Below are 12314 nucleotides of genomic sequence, written 5' to 3' on the forward strand. Positions count from 1 at the left end.
AATTAGGCAGTGGTGAAATCAAAAGTCATCTGCTAAGAAGGAATCATGATTTCTACAAAGATTTTAACATTTTCTATGGACCTTGTCATCTGAGCATATCTTAAGCAACAACTATAAGTGCGAAAACAGCACATAAGGAAAAGGATGCATTGGCCGGGAATCGAACCCGGGTCAACAACTTGGAAGGCAGTTATGCTCACCACTATACCACCAATGCTTGAGCACTTTTCGAATGCATATAGTGGCCAATATGGAAATCACAACAACTGTTTGAAAGATATTTATAGCCTGCGCTGTAGCACCATTGGTGGAAGATATTCAAACAAAATTGGCAAATTGCATGACATTCACAATTCAAGATTTAGGCTCATCCATACTTAAGGTTTTTATGCACCATTGAACTGATATACAGTGGTATCAAAACTGAGAAAAGAAAAGACCTTTGATTTACTTGCATATGGCACCTCAGTGAACTTTGTAAAATGTATTTACAAATCTTTAATCAGGCAGTGGTGGAATCAAAAGTCATCTGCTAAGAAGGAATCATGATTTCTACAAAGATTTTAACATTTTCTATGGACCTTGTCATCTGAGCATATCTTAAGCAACAACTATAAGTGCGAAAACAGCACATAAGGAAAAGGATGCATTGGCCGGGAATCGAACCCGGGTCAACTGCTTGGAAAGCAGCTATGCTCACCACTATACCACCAATGCTTGAGCTCTTTTCGATTGCATATAGTGGCCAATATGGAAACCACAACAACTGTTTGAAAGATATTTATAGCCTGCGCTGTAGCACCATTGGTGGAAGATATTCAAACAAAATTGGCAAATTGCATGACATTCACAATTCAAGATTTAGGCTCATCCATACTTAAGGTTTTTATGCACCATTGAACTGATATACAGTGGTATCAAAACTGAGAAAAGAAAAGACCTTCGATTTACTTGCATATGGCACCTCAGTGAACTTTGTAAAATGTGTTTACAAATCTTTAATCATGCAGTGGTGGAATCAAAAGTCATCTGCTAAGAAGGAATCATGATTTCTACAAAGATTTTAACATTTTCTATGGACCTTGTCATCTGAGCATATCTTAAGCAACAACTATAAGTGCGAAAACAGCACATAAGGAAAAGGATGCATTGGCCGGGAATCGAACCCGGGTCAACTGCTTGGAAAGCAGCTATGCTCACCACTATACCACCAATGCTTGAGCTCTTTTCGATTGCATATAGTGGCCAATATGGAAACCACAACAACTGTTTGAAAGATATTTATAGCCTGCGCTGTAGCACCATTGGTGGAAGATATTCAAACAAAATTGGCAAATTGCATGACATTCACAATTCAAGATTTAGGCTCATCCATACTTAAGGTTTTTATGCACCATTGAACTGATATACAGTGGTATCAAAACTGAGAAAAGAAAAGACCTTCGATTTACTTGCATATGGCACCTCAGTGAACTTTGTAAAATGTGTTTACAAATCTTTAATCATGCAGTGGTGGAATCAAAAGTCATCTGCTAAGAAGGAATCATGATTTCTACAAAGATTTTAACATTTTCTATGGACCTTGTCATCTGAGCATATCATAAGCAACAACTATAAGTGCGAAAACAGCACATAAGGAAAAGGATGCATTGGCCGGGAATCGAACCCGAGTCAATTGCTTGGAAGGCAGCTATGCTCACCACTATACCACCAATGCTTGAGCACTTTTTCGATGCATATAGTGGCCAATATGGAAATCACAACAACTGTTTGAAAGATATTTATAGCCTGCTCTGTAGCACCATTGGTGGAAGATATTCAAACAAAATTGGAAAATTGCATGACATTCACAATTCAAGATTTAGGCTCATCCATACTTAAGGTTTTTATGCACCATTGAACTGATATACAGTGGTATCAAAACTGAGAAAAGAAAAGACCTTTGATTTACTTGCATATGGCACCTCAGTGAACTTTGTAAAATGTATTTACAAATCTTTAATCAGGCAGTGGTGGAATCAAAAGTCATCTGCTAAGAAAGAATCATGATTTCTACAAAGATTTTAACATTTTCTATGGACCTTGTCATCTGAGCATATCTTAAGCAACAACTATAAGTGCGAAAACAGCACATAAGGAAAAGGATGCATTGGCCGGGAATCGACCCCGGGTCAACTGCTTGGAAGGCAGCTATGCTCACCACTATACCACCAATGCTTGAGCACTTTTCAAATGCATATAGTGGCCAATATGGAAATCACAACAACTGTTTGAAAGATTTTTATAGCCTGCGCTGTAGCACCATTGGTGGTAGATATTCAAACAAAATTGGCAAATTGCATGACATTCACAATTCAAGATTTAGGCTAATCCATACTTAAGGTTTTTATGCACCATTGAACTGATATACAGTGGTATCAAAACTGAGAAAAGAAAAGACCTTTGATTTACTTGCATATGGCACCTCAGTGAACTTTGTAAAATGTATTTACAAATCTTTAATCAGGCAGTGGTGGAATCAAAAGTCATCTGCTAAGAAGGAATCATGATTTCTACAAAGATTTTAACATTTTCTATGGACCTTGTCATCTGAGCATATCTTAAGCAACAACTATAAGTGCGAAAACAGCACATAAGGAAAAGGATGCATTGGCCGGGATTCGAACCTGGGTCAACTGCTTGGAAGGCAGCTATGCTCACCACTATACCACCAATGCTTGAGCTCTTTTCGATTGCATATAGTGGGCAATATGGAAATCACAACAACTGTTTGAAAGATATTTATAGCCTGCGCTGTAGCACCATTGGTGGAAGATATTCAAACAAAATTGGCAAATTGCATGACATTCACAATTCAAGATTTAGGCTCATCCATACTTGAGGTTTTTATGCACCATTGAACTGATATACAGTGGTATCAAAACTGAGAAAAGAAAAGACCTTCGATTTACTTGCATATGGCACCTCAGTGAACTTTGTAAAATGTATTTACAAATCTTTAATCAGGCAGTGGTGGAATCAAAAGTCATCTGCTAAGAAGGAATCATGATTTCTACAAAGATTTTAACATTTTCTATGGACCTTGTCATCTGAGCATATCTTAAGCAACAACTATAAGTGCGAAAACAGCACATAAGGAAAAGGATGCATTGGCCGGGAATCGAACCCGGGTCAACTGCTTGGCAGGCAGCTATAGCTCACCACTATACCACCAATGCTTGAGCTCTTTTCGAATGCATATAATGGCCAATATGGAAATCACAACAACTGTTTGAAAGATATTTATAGCCTGCGCTGTAGCACCATTGGTGGAAGATATTCAAACAAAATTGGAAAATTGCATGACATTCACAATTCAAGATTTAGGCTCATCCATACTTAAGGTTTTTATGCACCATTGAACTGATATACAGTGGTATCAAAACTGAGAAAAGAAAAGACCTTTGATTTACTTGCATATGGCACCTCAGTGAACTTTGTAAAATGTATTTACAAATCTTTAATCAGGCAGTGGTGGAATCAAAAGTCATCTGCTAAGAAGGAATCATGATTTCTACAAAGATTTTAACATTTTCTATGGACCTTGTCATCTGAGCATATCTTAAGCAACAACTATAAGTGCGAAAACAGCACATAAGGAAAAGGATGCATTGGCCGGGAATCGAACCCGGGTCAACTGCTTGGAAAGCAGCTATGCTCACCACTATACCACCAATGCTTGAGCTCTTTTCGATTGCATATAGTGGCCAATATGGAAACCACAACAACTGTTTGAAAGATATTTATAGCCTGCGCTGTAGCACCATTGGTGGAAGATATTCAAACAAAATTGGCAAATTGCATGACATTCACAATTCAAGATTTAGGCTCATCCATACTTAAGGTTTTTATGCACCATTGAACTGATATACAGTGGTATCAAAACTGAGAAAAGAAAAGACCTTCGATTTACTTGCATATGGCACCTCAGTGAACTTTGTAAAATGTGTTTACAAATCTTTAATCATGCAGTGGTGGAATCAAAAGTCATCTGCTAAGAAGGAATCATGATTTCTACAAAGATTTTAACATTTTCTATGGACCTTGTCATCTGAGCATATCTTAAGCAACAACTATAAGTGCGAAAACAGCACATAAGGAAAAGGATGCATTGGCCGGGAATCGAACCCGGGTCAACTGCTTGGAAAGCAGCTATGCTCACCACTATACCACCAATGCTTGAGCTCTTTTCGATTGCATATAGTGGCCAATATGGAAACCACAACAACTGTTTGAAAGATATTTATAGCCTGCGCTGTAGCACCATTGGTGGAAGATATTCAAACAAAATTGGCAAATTGCATGACATTCACAATTCAAGATTTAGGCTCATCCATACTTAAGGTTTTTATGCACCATTGAACTGATATACAGTGGTATCAAAACTGAGAAAAGAAAAGACCTTCGATTTACTTGCATATGGCACCTCAGTGAACTTTGTAAAATGTGTTTACAAATCTTTAATCATGCAGTGGTGGAATCAAAAGTCATCTGCTAAGAAGGAATCATGATTTCTACAAAGATTTTAACATTTTCTATGGACCTTGTCATCTGAGCATATCATAAGCAACAACTATAAGTGCGAAAACAGCACATAAGGAAAAGGATGCATTGGCCGGGAATCGAACCCGAGTCAATTGCTTGGAAGGCAGCTATGCTCACCACTATACCACCAATGCTTGAGCACTTTTACGAGGCATATAGTGGCCAATATGGAAATCACAACAACTGTTTGAAAGATATTTATAGCCTGCTCTGTAGCACCATTGGTGGAAGATATTCAAACAAAATTGGAAAATTGCATGACATTCACAATTCAAGATTTAGGCTCATCCATACTTAAGGTTTTTATGCACCATTGAACTGATATACAGTGGTATCAAAACTGAGAAAAGAAAAGACCTTTGATTTACTTGCATATGGCACCTCAGTGAACTTTGTAAAATGTATTTACAAATCTTTAATCAGGCAGTGGTGGAATCAAAAGTCATCTGCTAAGAAAGAATCATGATTTCTACAAAGATTTTAACATTTTCTATGGACCTTGTCATCTGAGCATATCTTAAGCAACAACTATAAGTGCGAAAACAGCACATAAGGAAAAGGATGCATTGGCCGGGAATCGACCCCGGGTCAACTGCTTGGAAGGCAGCTATGCTCACCACTATACCACCAATGCTTGAGCACTTTTCAAATGCATATAGTGGCCAATATGGAAATCACAACAACTGTTTGAAAGATTTTTATAGCCTGCGCTGTAGCACCATTGGTGGTAGATATTCAAACAAAATTGGCAAATTGCATGACATTCACAATTCAAGATTTAGGCTAATCCATACTTAAGGTTTTTATGCACCATTGAACTGATATACAGTGGTATCAAAACTGAGAAAAGAAAAGACCTTTGATTTACTTGCATATGGCACCTCAGTGAACTTTGTAAAATGTATTTACAAATCTTTAATCAGGCAGTGGTGGAATCAAAAGTCATCTGCTAAGAAGGAATCATGATTTCTACAAAGATTTTAACATTTTCTATGGACCTTGTCATCTGAGCATATCTTAAGCAACAACTATAAGTGCGAAAACAGCACATAAGGAAAAGGATGCATTGGCCGGGATTCGAACCCGGGTCAACTGCTTGGCAGGCAGCTATAGCTCACCACTATACCACCAATGCTTGAGCTCTTTTCGAATGCATATAATGGCCAATATGGAAATCACAACAACTGTTTGAAAGATATTTATAGCCTGCGCTGTAGCACCATTGGTGGAAGATATTCAAACAAAATTGGAAAATTGCATGACATTCACAATTCAAGATTTAGGCTCATCCATACTTAAGGTTTTTATGCACCATTGAACTGATATACAGTGGTATCAAAACTGAGAAAAGAAAAGACCTTTGATTTACTTGCATATGGCACCTCAGTGAACTTTGTAAAATGTATTTACAAATCTTTAATCAGGCAGTGGTGGAATCAAAAGTCATCTGCTAAGAAGGAATCATGATTTCTACAAAGATTTTAACATTTTCTAAGGACCTTGTCATCTGAGCATATCTTAAGCAACAACTATAAGTGCGAAAACAGCACATAAGGAAAAGGATGCATTGGCCGTGAATCGAACCCGAGTCAACTGCTTGGAAGGAAGCTATGCTCACCACTATACCACCAATGCTTGAGCGCTTTTTCAATGCATATAGTGGCCAATATGGAAATCACAACAACTGTTTGAAAGATATTTATAGCCTGCGCTGTAGCACCATTGGTGGAAGATATTCAAACAAAATTGGCAAATTGCATGACATTCACAATTCAAGATTTAGGCTCATCCATACTTAAGGTTTTTATGCACCATTGAACTGATATACAGTGGTATAAAAACTGAGAATAGAAAAGACCTTCGTTTTACTTGCATATGGCACCTCAGTGAACTGTGTAAAATGTATTTACAAATCTTTAATTAGGCAGTGGTGAAATCAAAAGTCATCTGCTAAGAAGGAATCATGATTTCTACAAAGATTTTAACATTTTCTATGGACCTTGTCATCTGAGCATATCTTAAGCAACAACTATAAGTGCGAAAACAGCACATAAGGAAAAGGATGCATTGGCCGGGAATCGAACCCGGGTCAACAACTTGGAAGGCAGTTATGCTCACCACTATACCACCAATGCTTGAGCACTTTTCGAATGCATATAGTGGCCAATATGGAAATCACAACAACTGTTTGAAAGATATTTATAGCCTGCGCTGTAGCACCATTGGTGGAAGATATTTAAACAAAATTGGCAAATTGCATGACATTCACAATTCAAGATTTAGGCTCATCCATACTTAAGGTTTTTATGCACCATTGAACTGATATACAGTGGTATCAAAACTGAGAAAAGAAAAGACCTTTGATTTACTTGCATATGGCACCTCAGTGAACTTTGTAAAATGTATTTACAAATCTTTAATCAGGCAGTGGTGGAATCAAAAGTCATCTGCTAAGAAGGAATCATGATTTCTACAAAGATTTTAACATTTTCTATGGACCTTGTCATCTGAGCATATCTTAAGCAACAACTATAAGTGCGAAAACAGCACATAAGGAAAAGGATACATTGGCCGGGAATCGAACCCGGTCAACTGCTTGGAAGGCAGCTATGCTCACCACTATAACACCAATGCTTGAGCTCTTTTCGAATGCATATAGTGGCCAATATGGAAATCACAACAACTGTTTGAAAGATATTTATAGCCTGCGCTGTAGCACCATTGGTGGAAGATATTCAAACAAAATTGGCAAATTGCATGACATTCACAATTCAAGATTTAGGCTCATCCATACTTAAGGTTTTTATGCACCAATGAACTTACATACAGTGGTATCAAAACTGAGAAAAGAAAAGACCTTCGATTTACTTGCATATGGCACCTCAGTGAACTTTGTAAAATGTATTTACAAATCTTTAATCAGGCAGTGGTGGAATCAAAAGTCATCTGCTAAGAAGGAATCATGATTTCTACAAAGATTTTAACATTTTCTATGGACCTTGTCATCTGAGCATATCTTAAGCAACAACTATAAGTGCGAAAACAGCACATAAGGAAAAGGATGCATTGGCCGGGAATCGACCCCGGGTCAACTGCTTGTAAGGCAGCTATGCTCACCACTATACCACCAATGCTTGAGCACTTTTCAAATGCATATAGTGGCCAATATGGAAATCACAACAACTGTTTGAAAGATTTTTATAGCCTGCGCTGTAGCACCATTGGTGGTAGATATTCAAACAAAATTGGCAAATTGCATGACATTCACAATTCAAGATTTAGGCTAATCCATACTTAAGGTTTTTATGCACCATTGAACTGATATACAGTGGTATCAAAACTGAGAAAAGAAAAGACCTTTGATGTACTTGCATATGGCACCTCAGTGAACTTTGTAAAATGTGTTTACAAATGTTTAATCATGCAGTGGTGGAATCAAAACTCATCTGCTAAGAAGGAATCATGATTTCTACAAAGATTTTAACATTTTCTATGGACCTTGTCATCTGAGCATATCTTAAGCAACAACTATAAGTGCGAAAACAGCACATAATGAAAAGGATGCATTGGCCAGGAATCAAACCCGGGTCAACTGCTTGGAAGGCAGCTATGCTCACCACTATACCACCAATGCTTGAGCTCTTTTCGAATGCATATAGTGGCCAATATGGAAATCACAACAACTGTTTGAAATATATTTATAGCCTACGCTGTAGCACCATTGGTGGAAGATATTCAAACAAAATTGGAAAATTGCATGACATTCACAATTCAAGATTTAGGCTCATCCATACTTAAGGTTTTTATGCACCATTGAACTGATATACAGTGGTATCAAAACTGAGAATAGAAAAGACCTTTGATTTACTTTGCATATGGCACCTCAGTGAACTTTGTAAAATGTATTTACAAATCTTTAATCAGGCAGTGGTGGAATCAAAAGTCATCTGCTAAGAAGGAATCATGATTTCTACAAAGATTTTAACATTTTCTATGGACCTTGTCATCTGAGCATATCTTAAGCAACAACTATAAGTGCGAAAACAGCACATAAGGAAAAGGATGCATTGGCCGGGATTCGAACCTGGGTCAACTGCTTGGAAGGCAGCTATGCTCACCACTATACCACCAATGCTTGAGCTCTTTTCGATTGCATATAGTGGGCAATATGGAAATCACAACAACTGTTTGAAAGATATTTATAGCCTGCGCTGTAGCACCATTGGTGGAAGATATTCAAACAAAATTGGCAAATTGCATGACATTCACAATTCAAGATTTAGGCTCATCCATACTTAAGGTTTTTATGCACCATTGAACTGATATACAGTGGTATCAAAACTGAGAAAAGAAAAGACCTACGATTTACTTGCATATGGCACCTCAGTGAACTTTGTAAAATGTATTTACAAATCTTTAATCAGGCAGTGGTGGAATCAAAAGTCATCTGCTAAGAAGGAATCATGATTTCTACAAAGATTTTAACATTTTCTATGGACCTTGTCATCTGAGCATATCTTAAGCAACAACTATAAGTGCGAAAACAGCACATAAGGAAAAGGATGCATTGGCCGGGAATCGAACCCGGGTCAACTGCTTGGCAGGCAGCTATGCTCACCACTATACCACCAATGCTTGAGGTCTTTTCAAATGCATATAATGGCCAATATGGAAATCACAACAACTGTTTGAAATATATTTATAGCCTGCGCTGTAGCACCATTGGTGGAAGATATTCAAACAAAATTGGAAAATTGCATGACATTCACAATTCAAGATTTAGGCTCATCCATACTTAAGGTTTTTATGCACCATTGAACTGATATACAGTGGTATCAAAACTGAGAAAAGAAAAGACCTTTGATTTTCTAGCATATGGCACCTCAGTGAACTTTGTAAAATGTATTTACAAATCTTTAATCAGGCAGTGGTGGAATCAAAAGTCATCTGCTAAGAAGGAATCATGATTTCTACAAAGATTTTAACATTTTCTAAGGACCTTGTCATCTGAGCATATCTTAAGCAACAACTATAAGTGCGAGAACAGCACATAAGGAAAAGGATGCATTGGCCGTGAATCGAACCCGAGTCAACTGCTTGGAAGGAAGCTATGCTCACCACTATACCACCAATGCTTGAGCGCTTTTTCAATGCATATAGTGGCCAATATGGAAATCACAACAACTGTTTGAAAGATATTTATAGCCTGCGCTGTAGCACCATTGGTGGAAGATATTCAAACAAAATTGGCAAATTGCATGACATTCACAATTCAAGATTTAGGCTCATCCATACTTAAGGTTTTTATGCACCATTGAACTGATATACAGTGGTATCAAAACTGAGAAAAGAAAAGACCTTCGTTTTACTTGCATATGGCACCTCAGTGAACTGTGTATAATGTATTTACAAATCTTTAATTAGGCAGTGGTGGAATCAAAAGTCATCTGCTAAGAAGGAATCATGATTTCTACAAAGATTTTAACATTTTCTATGGACCTTGTCATCTGAGCATATCTTAAGCAACAACTATAAGTGCGAAAACAGCACATAAGGAAAAGGATGCATTGGCCGGGAATCGAACCCGGGTCAACAACTTGGAAGGCAGTTATGCTCACCACTATACCACCAATGCTTGAGCTCTTTTCGAATGCATATAGTGGCCAATATGGAAATCACAACAACTGTTTGAAAGATATTTATAGCCTGCGCTGTAGCACCATTGGTGGAAGATATTCAAACAAAATTGGCAAATTGCATGACATTCACAATTCAAGATTTAGGCTCATCCATACTTAAGGTTTTTATGCACCATTGAACTGATATACAGTGGTATCAAAACTGAGAAAAGAAAAGACCTACGATTTACTTGCATATGGCACCTCAGTGAACTTTGTAAAATGTATTTACAAATCTTTAATCAGGCAGTGGTGGAATCAAAAGTCATCTGCTAAGAAGGAATCATGATTTCTACAAAGATTTTAACATTTTCTATGGACCTTGTCATCTGAGCATATCTTAAGCAACAACTATAAGTGCGAAAACAGCACATAAGGAAAAGGATACATTGGCCGGGAATCGAACCCGGGTCAACTGCTTGGAAGGCAGCTATGCTCACCACTATACCACCAATGCTTGAGCTCTTTTCGAATGCATATAGTGGCCAATATGGAAATCACAACAACTGTTTGAAAGATATTTATAGCCTGCGCTGTAGCACCATTGGTGGAAGATATTCAAACAAAATTGGCAAATTGCATGACATTCACAATTCAAGATTTAGGCTCATCCATACTTAAGGTTTTTATGCACCAATGAACTTACATACAGTGGTAACAAAACTTAGAAAAGAAAAGACCTTCGATTTACTTGCATATGGCACCTCAGTGAACTTTGTAAAATGTATTTACAAATCTTTAATCAGGCAGTGGTGGAATCAAAAGTCATCTGCTAAGAAGGAATCATGATTTCTACAAAGATTTTAACATTTTCTATGGACCTTGTCATCTGAGCATATCTTAAGCAACAACTATAAGTGCGAAAACAGCACGTAAGGAAAAGGATGCATTGGCCGGGAATCGACCCCGGGTCAACTGCTTGTAAGGCAGCTATGCTCACCACTATAGCACCAATGCTTGAGCACTTTTCAAATGCATTTAGTGGCCAATATGGAAATCACAACAACTGTTTGAAAGATTTTTATAGCCTGCGCTGTAGCACCATTGGTGGTAGATATTCAAACAAAATTGGCAAATTGCATGACATTCACAATTCAAGATTTAGGCTAATCCATACTTAAGGTTTTTATGCACCATTGAACTGATATACAGTGGTATAAAAACTGAGAATAGAAAAGACCTTCGTTTTACTTGCATATGGCACCTCAGTGAACTGTGTAAAATGTATTTACAAATCTTTAATTAGGCAGTGGTGGAATCAAAAGTAATCTGCTAAGAAGGAATCATGATTTCTACAAAGATTTTAACATTTTCTATGGACCTTGTCATCTGAGCATATCTTAAGCAACAACTATAAGTGCGAAAACAGCACATAAGGAAAAGGATGCATTGGCCGGGAATCGAAACCGGGTCAACTGCTTGGAAGGCAGCTATGCTCACCACTATAACACCAATGCTTGAGCTCTTTTCGATTGCATATAGTGGCCAATATGGAAATCACAACAACTGTTTGAAAGATATTTATAGCCTGCGCTGTAGCACCATTGGTGGAAGACATTCAAACAAAATTGGCAAATTGCATGACATTCACAATTCAAGATTTAGGCTCATCCATACTTAAGGTTTTTATGCACCATTGAACTGATATACAGTGGTATCAAAACTGAGAAAAGAAAAGACCTTCGATTTACTTGCATATGGCACCTCAGTGAACTTTGTAAAATGTATTTACAAATCTTTAATCAGGCAGTGGTGGAATCAAAAGTCATCTGCTAAGAAGGAATCATGATTTCTACAAAGATTTTAACATTTTCTATGGACCTTGTCATCTGAGCATATCTTAAGCAACAACTATAAGTGCGAAAACAGCACATAAGGAAAAGGATGCATTGGCCGGGATTCGAACCTGGGTCAACTGCTTGGAAGGCAGCTATGCTCACCACTATACCACCAATGCTTGAGCTCTTTTCGATTGCATATAGTGGGCAATATGGAAATCACAACAACTGTTTGAAAGATATTTATAGCCTGCGCTGTAGCACCATTGGTGGA

The 12314-nt window shown here is 37.6% G+C and overlaps 19 non-coding genes across 19 annotated transcripts; all 19 read right to left on the minus strand.

Annotated features, from left to right (window-relative positions):
• Nucleotides 1-145: 145 nt before the first annotated feature.
• On the minus strand, nucleotides 146-217 carry TRNAG-UCC (transfer RNA glycine (anticodon UCC)). The gene has a single exon. It is a non-coding gene; the product is annotated as a tRNA-Gly (tRNA).
• Nucleotides 218-645: 428 nt separating this feature from the next.
• On the minus strand, nucleotides 646-717 carry TRNAG-UCC (transfer RNA glycine (anticodon UCC)). Its single transcript has one exon. It is a non-coding gene; the product is annotated as a tRNA-Gly (tRNA).
• Nucleotides 718-1145: 428 nt separating this feature from the next.
• TRNAG-UCC (transfer RNA glycine (anticodon UCC)) lies at nucleotides 1146-1217 on the minus strand. Its single transcript has one exon. It is a non-coding gene; the product is annotated as a tRNA-Gly (tRNA).
• A 928-nt stretch (nucleotides 1218-2145) lies between these two features.
• TRNAG-UCC (transfer RNA glycine (anticodon UCC)) lies at nucleotides 2146-2217 on the minus strand. Its single transcript has one exon. It is a non-coding gene; the product is annotated as a tRNA-Gly (tRNA).
• Nucleotides 2218-2645: 428 nt separating this feature from the next.
• TRNAG-UCC (transfer RNA glycine (anticodon UCC)) lies at nucleotides 2646-2717 on the minus strand. The gene has a single exon. It is a non-coding gene; the product is annotated as a tRNA-Gly (tRNA).
• A 428-nt stretch (nucleotides 2718-3145) lies between these two features.
• Nucleotides 3146-3218, minus strand: TRNAG-GCC (transfer RNA glycine (anticodon GCC)). The gene has a single exon. It is a non-coding gene; the product is annotated as a tRNA-Gly (tRNA).
• Nucleotides 3219-3646: 428 nt separating this feature from the next.
• Nucleotides 3647-3718, minus strand: TRNAG-UCC (transfer RNA glycine (anticodon UCC)). Its single transcript has one exon. It is a non-coding gene; the product is annotated as a tRNA-Gly (tRNA).
• Nucleotides 3719-4146: 428 nt separating this feature from the next.
• TRNAG-UCC (transfer RNA glycine (anticodon UCC)) lies at nucleotides 4147-4218 on the minus strand. Its single transcript has one exon. It is a non-coding gene; the product is annotated as a tRNA-Gly (tRNA).
• Nucleotides 4219-5146: 928 nt separating this feature from the next.
• TRNAG-UCC (transfer RNA glycine (anticodon UCC)) lies at nucleotides 5147-5218 on the minus strand. The gene has a single exon. It is a non-coding gene; the product is annotated as a tRNA-Gly (tRNA).
• Nucleotides 5219-5646: 428 nt separating this feature from the next.
• On the minus strand, nucleotides 5647-5719 carry TRNAG-GCC (transfer RNA glycine (anticodon GCC)). Its single transcript has one exon. It is a non-coding gene; the product is annotated as a tRNA-Gly (tRNA).
• A 928-nt stretch (nucleotides 5720-6647) lies between these two features.
• Nucleotides 6648-6719, minus strand: TRNAG-UCC (transfer RNA glycine (anticodon UCC)). The gene has a single exon. It is a non-coding gene; the product is annotated as a tRNA-Gly (tRNA).
• Nucleotides 6720-7646: 927 nt separating this feature from the next.
• TRNAV-UAC (transfer RNA valine (anticodon UAC)) lies at nucleotides 7647-7718 on the minus strand. Its single transcript has one exon. It is a non-coding gene; the product is annotated as a tRNA-Val (tRNA).
• Nucleotides 7719-8146: 428 nt separating this feature from the next.
• On the minus strand, nucleotides 8147-8218 carry TRNAG-UCC (transfer RNA glycine (anticodon UCC)). The gene has a single exon. It is a non-coding gene; the product is annotated as a tRNA-Gly (tRNA).
• A 429-nt stretch (nucleotides 8219-8647) lies between these two features.
• Nucleotides 8648-8719, minus strand: TRNAG-UCC (transfer RNA glycine (anticodon UCC)). The gene has a single exon. It is a non-coding gene; the product is annotated as a tRNA-Gly (tRNA).
• A 428-nt stretch (nucleotides 8720-9147) lies between these two features.
• Nucleotides 9148-9219, minus strand: TRNAG-GCC (transfer RNA glycine (anticodon GCC)). The gene has a single exon. It is a non-coding gene; the product is annotated as a tRNA-Gly (tRNA).
• A 928-nt stretch (nucleotides 9220-10147) lies between these two features.
• On the minus strand, nucleotides 10148-10219 carry TRNAG-UCC (transfer RNA glycine (anticodon UCC)). Its single transcript has one exon. It is a non-coding gene; the product is annotated as a tRNA-Gly (tRNA).
• A 428-nt stretch (nucleotides 10220-10647) lies between these two features.
• TRNAG-UCC (transfer RNA glycine (anticodon UCC)) lies at nucleotides 10648-10719 on the minus strand. The gene has a single exon. It is a non-coding gene; the product is annotated as a tRNA-Gly (tRNA).
• A 428-nt stretch (nucleotides 10720-11147) lies between these two features.
• TRNAV-UAC (transfer RNA valine (anticodon UAC)) lies at nucleotides 11148-11219 on the minus strand. Its single transcript has one exon. It is a non-coding gene; the product is annotated as a tRNA-Val (tRNA).
• Nucleotides 11220-12147: 928 nt separating this feature from the next.
• Nucleotides 12148-12219, minus strand: TRNAG-UCC (transfer RNA glycine (anticodon UCC)). The gene has a single exon. It is a non-coding gene; the product is annotated as a tRNA-Gly (tRNA).
• Between the last annotated feature and the right edge of the window lie 95 nt (nucleotides 12220-12314).

Source organism: Pseudophryne corroboree, chromosome 4 (genome assembly GCF_028390025.1).
Source record: "Pseudophryne corroboree isolate aPseCor3 chromosome 4, aPseCor3.hap2, whole genome shotgun sequence".
NCBI lineage: Eukaryota > Metazoa > Chordata > Amphibia > Anura > Myobatrachidae > Pseudophryne > Pseudophryne corroboree.